An 8,926-nucleotide genomic window follows, 5' to 3' on the forward strand; every position below is an offset into this window, starting at 1 on the left:
TTTTAAATCGCGAAAATAATTTTTTTTAATTCGAGTCACTCCCAACTTGTGACTTTTCAAAGATTTTGACATGTACGTAATACGAGGCGAGTTCTCGCGTACGTCAAAAGGTGGGCCACCCTCCGTTACCCCCACCACACGTTTATATTCCAGCTAACGCGTTCCACGTTAGTAGAGGGGGTACTGGTAGGCGTGGACGCGCGTTGCTTGTCTCTTCGAAAACAGTACCACGCGTCAATGCAGCGAACGGCAGTCAACTCAGTCTCCTTCGGGACGCCAGCAAGATACCCTTGCGTGAGTGTATACGATGGTGAAAAAAAAAAAAATGTTTCAATCATTCACGTGTATCGTCGCAAATGTTGATGGATTCCGTGCATCATCAGCGAGTTATGTGTGATTTTGGTCGATAAAAGTTGATTAAGGGACCTTTTTGGTACTGGTCTTGAAATGGGCGTTCTGGCGTTGGACGGTGTGGATATGTACTGTGGGCAGTTGAGGCCAAAATTTTTATCCCGGGGGCCTCAAGTCATCACCGGCGAGAGAAAAAAGTCTGAAGCCGACGACTGCCACCACAGACAAAAAAGGCGGTGAGTGAATTAAAATGAAATTTTTAAGGAAAAAAAGGATAAAAATTATAGTGGATACACTGATGGAAAAGATTTCTTGCATTTCAGCCACAGTTATCAACTGTTAACGAATACAGATTTAAATATAAGTCATCACTCAATCGTTAGCGGTTAGTGAATCAAGTAATTGATAATTAGTATTAGAGGTTACAAAAAAAAACCTTGAATTATCGTTAATGAATCATTGGTCGACTACAAGGAATTTTTTCTTGTAGTTTAAAAAAAAAAAAAAAAAGAATAAAATAGAGATTAAAGTACAGAAAAAACAACTTTTAACTATATACAAAAGCATGTATATTTGGCAAGTAAAGATGAGCTAAAAAAATAGATAAACAAATGAAGAATGATATCGTGCGGTAATTTAAGTAAAGAAGAAATAAAATATATAAAAAATAAAAACCATGACGAAATCTGGAACCAAAATGAAAAGTGGCACAAAGTTTAAGTACCAATACAAAAACGCAGAGGCATACACACTTAGAAACGATAACAGATAAGAGCTAAGATTTATTTTTAGAGTGTAGAAAAATAACAAGGGGATATTGCGTTAAACACGCGGTGTAGTGAATACCCATTTGTTTTATGTAACGTTTATGTAACGTACCCATAGTGAAAATAATTTTTCTCATTTATGAAACCCCAACAGATACAATACAAGAGCTGCCGAGACTGTCCGTTGAATGAGCCTTTGATTCGCTTTCCCAACAACAAACACTGAGATTGCCTTTGCCTGCAGCATCAGCACGAGCCTCTGGCTTTTGTTTGGCATCGGTTCCGATGATCCGTGAGCTTATCCAGGTGGAAGCGAATTGCGGAAGAAAGGTGAGGAACAAATTTTCCTAGCTTAAATTAAAATACTTTCTTTTTTGAAAACTGCAAATAAATACCCTCTGCAAAGACAATACAATGTGTTTGAAACCATATAGATTTTAATGGGTTATCATTTCTCTACGGTGAATGTCTATCAAATATTTTCCGTGGCTCTATATTACCCCAATCAAAGTTTTGAAATAGTTTTTAGATCAATGAAACGTTTAAAAGTATACCAAACGATCGAAAATATAATTAATAAAAAAGTTTCGATCTACACCACGAGTGAGTAAAATAAGCGCGGTTTCAAGGGTATGCCTAAAAAAATATTTCATTTAAAAATCGGAGACAAAAACGGGATGTTTTTTGTAGATTTCCTCGTACATACAAGCTGTACTCCCGAGTGAGGTGTCGTGTGCTCCCCCTTTTTTGTTCGCAAGCGCATACATAGTAAATTTCATACATACTGAAGCTCTCATAGATCACTCCTTGGTACTTACTCTAACGATACGAACTTTTTTTTTTTTTTTTTTTGTGAAAATTCGTCGAGGGGTATATCTGTACGTGCAGTTGATAGTTCTTACAGGGCCAATAGCAATAAGGATAAAAGGACTTCAGAGAGGTCGTAAAAATTGAAAAATGTTTTCCAAGAACCCGGGACCCGGAAAAATGAAGTGGAAAAGTTGCCACCGTTTTGCATAGAATGATAAGGATCAAAAAAGAAAGGGTGAAAAAAATATACTGAATAGGACAACAACAAAAAGACTAACACTTTTTTATACAAGTTCTGTAAGTTCTGGCTCAAAAACTTTGAACAAAATTAAATTTACGTTAAGGTATCCCGAATGACTTATGTTGAGAATAAGTAATTCCTGGTTTGTGTCCCTTTTAAGTCTCTAACAATATAAAAAAAAATTTTGCTAAGGAAAAGCAGGTGTTTCAATGATAGTTCCATAAACCTAGAGAACTGCGACACGCTGCTTCAAATATCATTAACATAGGTCATTACAACATAGGTCTAAAAGCTCAAACTTGATTAAGTTTTTCATAAAGCACGTGTCCGAGCGAGCCATATGTTCCAATGTTCCAGAGAGGCACTGACGCTCGAGAGAGAGGGCGACTAGACTGCCGGCAATTTAAGACAATTAGTGCCTTTTTTTCTATTGAAACTGAAAGGGCGGACGGAAGGACGCCGTCACGTCCTTCCAAAAAGTCATGTTGGGCCTCAGATTTCTCTTTTTTTCTCTCACACACTCGTAAACATTGAGGACTGTAGGGCACACTGTGCACACGTATAGCTTCTTTTTCGAATAATTTTGAATATTTTGAGGATGCAGTACTCAAAAGAGCTATACTTATATAAATTTGAGAAAAACCCCCAATTCTTTGAATTATCTATTTCTCAAACCCACACCATACTTTGGTCTAAATCTGAATGAACATTTACCAACGTAATATTATGTATAGGTTTATCATGGCGTGCACATTGCAATTAAAATAAATATGTCAGATTTTTTTTACGTTTTCCATTGGAGGGATCCTACATAAACCAGCGGAAATGTCACTCAATCGCACACACTCGCTAAAACTATTTCCCATATCCCCTTGACAATCCCATATTACTTATATACCTTTGAATAACAACAACTGTGCAATGTACACAGTCCCCGTTTTTGTTTTCGAATCGCAACATCGTAATTTATACTTGAACTCGGAAAAAAAGAGGGGGAGACGCGTTCAAAAGCGGTGAAGGAGGAAAGAGAGAGAGAGAGCGTGGCACGTGGCCGAAACGCGCGATGGTGAGCTTTAATTGCGCGATGCGCGTGTCGCGATAACAATGGGAACCCAAGTACTCACTGCACGTATAAATATCAATTGTAAACGTGCATTATTATTCACACGCGCGTAAGGGGGGAGGCCTTATCTTGCGGCAGGTACATAGATTTTGTACGACATTCAGAGTCTTAATTTTAATTAGGCCGATTGTAAGGTACAGGCGGCTCGCGATGTGCACTGTTTGTTCCTCTTTTCGTTGCAGAATAATTATGACGATAACAACAATAGCAGTAATAATAATATTCATAAAAATAAAAGACAGCTGTTAAATTGGGGTCAAAAGTAAAAAAAATATATACACACACCCGATGAGCTATAACAGTACGTTTTGAGGATACTTCATGCGGAACAAACAATGTAGATGACGTTGGACACAATTTCGAGGAGTCACTGTTTCATCTAGTTGCCTAGTTCTCTCGTTCAGAAAAAAATTGTCGTCCACAAACCAGATAGATTCCATACATTATCAAGAGTAATAGTTTTTCAATTGATTAAAAAATGGTCAAATCGTCAAAGCTTCCGGACAATGAGCCCCGCCCGTTTATGCAAACGAGCATGTATTGATCAACGCTGTCTCCCCCTCTCCGATAGTTAAAAACCAACAAAAAGGCGATCCCAACTACGTACGCGGTCCAGCCATTGGCAACCCTTTTCCCACCATAATATAATGGGCATAGGCACGAGGTGGATTCGAAAAAAACAAACGCGTGAATATGGGCGTGACGGCCATTACGGGGTAGTAATGAGCGGCGATATTTCGTCTGGCAACCCTTTCGCTGCTGCCCATTTGCATGTTTGGAAAAAAAAAAAAAAAAAAAAATGGCAGTAGAAAGGTAGATTCTAGGGCAGAGAGCAAAGTAACGGATGGGGCAAAAAAGTCATGTAAATCGTGTGTGCACGTCCTCTCTCTCTCTCCTTCGTTATCCTTCGCCCCCTGACGCACACGCGGTCGCTCAATGATTTTTAACAATTGCCGTTAATTTATGGCGTTTGTGCATCGCACGCCTTTGCAAACTGGCCACTGGTTACCTATGCACATATGGATATAGTGTAGTCGTCGGACACGACACGCGAGTAGGACGTAAGTGGGGCGATCTGTTCAACTGCTGCCGTCGGTTGTTGCTGTGCTGTTTTTGCCCGTATAATAGGTATACGTGGACGGGCTTTGGGGCGTGACCGGGACGATTTTTTCGGGAAAGAAAGAACTACTGCTGCTGTATACGATACAGGCGGACACTATGTACATTCGTCACTCACCATTTCTTCCTCTCTCTCTCTCTATTTTTCTCTCTTTTTCTTTGCACATAATTGGAGAATAAGAGAAAAAAGAAAGGAAGAGAAAGAGAAGGAAAGAGATGCTCTGATGCTTTTTTTACCAATACTTTATTCATCAATATTTGATAAAAAAAGGACTTGTTTGTTATTCCTGTATAAAGTATTGTATTTTCATTCAGAACTATGTTTATTACCACTTAATGTGAGGACTTAAATACGAGTAATCCTTTCCAACAGTGCAAAAATACAATCTTTGATATTTTATACCACTAATTGAGACAACACGTAACTTTTGTGATTTGTAATAGCAAAACCTTTCATTGCTCAATACAGTAATGTTTATTTTTTATTTACTATCATAATTGATTATTTAAGAACAAGAGTATTTAAGAACCGCTTGGTAATTTTGATACAGTAAATTACGTATAAATAACCATGAAGTTTTGAAATCCCAGCACAATTCGTCATATGTCCTTATTTTCCAAATTTTGATAGCATAATTTAAAAAATCCATTAACCAATGATACATTTTTCTAATTTCAGACCAACGTGAAATCCAGCTATATGGAAGGGTTGGCATGCCTGACGTGGTGGACCAACAAATCAACTTCAAGCTACTGAACGACCTATACCTATTTCTGCACAAACTCCCTTTTACTTACTGCACATGTACATTCGAGGAATTTTTTGAGCGGAATGGCTGCCTTGAAATAATAAATTTAGAAGAGTGACTCATCAAGTGGATTAATGAAGGATATATATGTTCATTTCGCACAATTGTTTTCATTTTAATTCAACGCAATGTACGAAAAATCCTTTCGATGGAAAAATAAAAATCAAAGATGGCCACTCTAACTTGATACACTTTACCTGAAACGTTTAATACATACAATTGTATATAACCAATGCCATACCTGACCTCTTTAAAGTAAAGCTCAATACACACGTAGTTTAGACGTTACGTATACATATGAGGAAAAGAGGTCCTGATCTGTTGAATGTGCCGAGGGACGAAAAGGACACTGGCCAAACATTTTCCAAGTATGAAAAACCTCCTTTTTTATGAATCAAGTCTCACGAGTAACGCAAAAAGTACTTGAACAAAAAACAAGCTCGCACTTGGTGACGTAAGTATGTATATGTATAGCCATCGATTTTATCATCATCGGATTCCAAGGAGCATGTAACAGCACCCAATAATGCGCCTCACCTTCGTCTCGTGGTACCGAAGAGAAAAAAAAGAAATAAAGTCGCACTCTCCGATTTCACGCGGGTTTCAAAAAGTACCATGTACCCATACAATTTAGCTGTCCCACGGGACGCCTCTATTTACTTGAAAATAAAAAAAAAAAAAAAAAAGAAAAACGGTAGATCGATCTTTCTCAAAAGGAGATTCAGGAGTCCTGGAAGAAAGTGGCTACTGGTGGGGTGATTAATGGCGTTTGCTGCGATGACGACGACGGACAATGCGACCTTACAATGTGCCTATATAAGCGAAAAGTTGGGCAGGTGGTGTCGGACCACATGCTGCTCACAAAGCAAATATCTTCCTCCTCCCATCGTGTTCACACGTTGTCATCGTCGATTCCTTTTTTTGAGAAATGCTTCTTGAGATGATACGGACTGTAGACTTCATATTACATTATTTCACGGATAATATGGGCTTGTGTTTCAGTGCAAGAGTGACCCAAATTCTTGTTTTTTCTCTCTAATGGTTTTCTTCAAACGGATGGCGTTTTTCCAATCTCGTGGATGTCACCCGCTATCTTCCATAACAATGTAGCGTGTGAACTAATTTAAATTAAAAAAATATCTTTGAAATTTACCAAAGAGTCCAACCATTAGATTTAAAATCAACTCGAAACACAGGGAAATATTGTTAATATCCAAAATCTCTTCGTCCGTTTTTAAATTAATCAATCTCGTTCGAAAAAACAATGATTCAATTAAAACGGAGGGTCACTTTGAAATCTGGAAGTAAAAGTATAATACCTCGGAATGAGATGAACGAAGCGAAGCAACAAAGCCCACACCATATAGTTTAGGTATAAATAGGAGGAAAACGCGCACCATTGAGTATCTCTTCCAAAAGACAGGCTAGACTCGCCGTCTACGCATCTGCCTCCAATTCATACATCCAATGGGTAATTGATGATCGGCCCACTCGAGTGTACTCCTAAGTATACAAAACATACCTGCACACGGTGTGGATGTTCATTCACCTTTTTTCCCGGGGGTGATAATTTCGCAATAACCTACAATATACCGACGTCCCCTTAGTCCACACAGTTACGTATAGTTACGTGATAAATCGTCACTGGGTCGGTTGTAACATCGTGTGTAAAGCGAAACGGGGATTCTCGAAGGCGCGCGCGGGATATCTGATTGTCGCCGGGACGCACCTCTGAAACTCTGTTTTGACAGACGAGTACCTACACGGGAGAAGCACACGGACTTACCGGGAAATCGTACGACAGCTGTGGGTTCCCGAGACGAGGATGAGGCGCGTAATGAGACTGGCATTGGGGTCCTTGCCTATAATGTCGTACTTCTAGTAGCGTGCAAGTCAAGGGGGTCCTCGGGGTATCTAGTTTCGATCGTGTCAAACGCGTGTGGCCGGATGTCAAGTGCACTCAAAAACGAAGCAGTTATCGAAATTACTCGTCGAGTGGTAGTGCCTATTGTTGCGATGCAAACGTATTATTTTTGAAGGTGTAAGGTTCGTCATTTTCTCAATCTCTCGCTTGTTGGAAACCCACCCGAGAAGAAGAAACTGATTCGGACAATATAAGGACAGAGAGCAAAAGTGGGGCAAATTGCGCGGCTTATTATACGGACGTGTACTTTCGTTTCGCAGGCACCAAGCAGCGGATAACCGGCTGGTGAATTCTATCGCGGCAACTGGGAGTCCATTACAGCACCGTAAGATGTATCATTAGGGGATCAAGGTGCCCTTTTTTTTTTTTTTTTTTTTTTTGCCATTATCTCTCATCCTTTTCTCCCGTCCTCTTTTCGCCGGCCCACCGACAAAAAGCCCAAATGGACAATAATTGCCGGCTAGACGTCGGAAGGTGTATATATACATGTAGTTGCGGGCAATAACGCTGCGGTTGTTAAGCGTACGATGACGTTTTGGTGCATGTAAAATTATTGCCCACTCTTTCGAGAGAAAATTGAATCCTAACGACTCTCCGGGTGGAGGCGGATTAACTTTTTTTCTTCATTCGGATAAAACTTTTTTTCTGTGATGTATGTTACGGTGATTTCACTGTTACGTTATTGTGATGTTGGTGTACAGGTGCGTATTTACTGACATAGTTTTAATTATTTGTAATTTCTATTTATTTTATTATTGAGATTAAGTCAATGGAAATACTTAAATTTAAAAAAAAATTAGTTTCGATTAGAGGAATAAATTCAATCTAAATTTTAAATTCAAACTTGCAAAACGGAATGACCAAGGAAAAAGGAAAAATAATTATCGAATAAATTAAAATATACGCGTATAGTAGCATGGAATTAATGTTGAGTGAATTACATACAATTGTTTTTTTTTGTGCTTCAGGATCGCAATGTACGCAACACTCCCTTGTATATACACATTGCGTACATATGCACATGTAGGCTGTTTCGTGTGCACACACCCTCGGACTCCTTATACGGATCACCGGCACCCCAAAGCCAGAGATAGAGTAAAGCAGTGCCTGTGTCGCATTTGCATAAATGCAAGCGCGTTAATAGTTTACGTTTAGCCCTTTAAGATATGTAGGCTTAAAAGAGGGGGGGGGGCTAGAATAGGAGAGGGTAACACGTGCACGTGTTTTTATCGTGATTTATGGTTTTTCATCGAGACGCACCGCTCGTGCACAGCAGCTCATGTTCTGCTTTGCATTTAACGGGGGGCGTTTTAAAACCTATGCTCCTTATATTATTCCCTCCGACGCATCGTAGGATGACAGCGATGAAAAGAAAAAATAATAACATCAGGGCGTGATTAGGGTTGTTCAATTTTTTTCATTTTTTTTTTTTTTTTCACCCGCTATATCGGGAAAGCCTTTTTTATTACCAAAGTGTGGAGGCGTGATTCAGACCTGTCGTGATACACTGCTATGCGTCGAAATTTTTTGGTATCCTTTTGGGATTTGGACTTGGTTTTACGAGGGATTGTCAAAGAAAAGGGGATGCACTGTATTGGCATGCAATTTTTAAAAGCAAAAAGAAGTCGCAAGGAGTAAAAAAATCGTGGTTTCCGATGTGAATCTTCACTCACTTATTTTTAGAACCATAATTTCATACACACATCTACCTTTACTCGGTGAAAAAACAAAAAAAGTATGGACGCGCACATGTGTTCCTTCTTCCTCGTACCTAAACCTTCG

At 39.2% G+C, this 8,926-nt stretch overlaps 1 long non-coding RNA gene across 1 annotated transcript; it reads left to right on the forward strand.

Annotated features, from left to right (window-relative positions):
- Positions 1 to 212: 212 nt before the first annotated feature.
- On the forward strand, positions 213 to 1,442 carry LOC106637885 (uncharacterized). The gene is made up of 2 exons (XR_001338933.3): positions 213 to 587; positions 1,273 to 1,442. It is a non-coding gene; the product is annotated as an uncharacterized LOC106637885 (long non-coding RNA).
- The last annotated feature ends 7,484 nt before the right edge of the window (positions 1,443 to 8,926 follow it).

The sequence above is a fragment of the Copidosoma floridanum genome, unplaced genomic scaffold, assembly GCF_036245765.1.
Source record: "Copidosoma floridanum isolate Cflo_tuat_1 unplaced genomic scaffold, Cflo_Japanese_pri ptg000021l, whole genome shotgun sequence".
NCBI lineage: Eukaryota > Metazoa > Arthropoda > Insecta > Hymenoptera > Encyrtidae > Copidosoma > Copidosoma floridanum.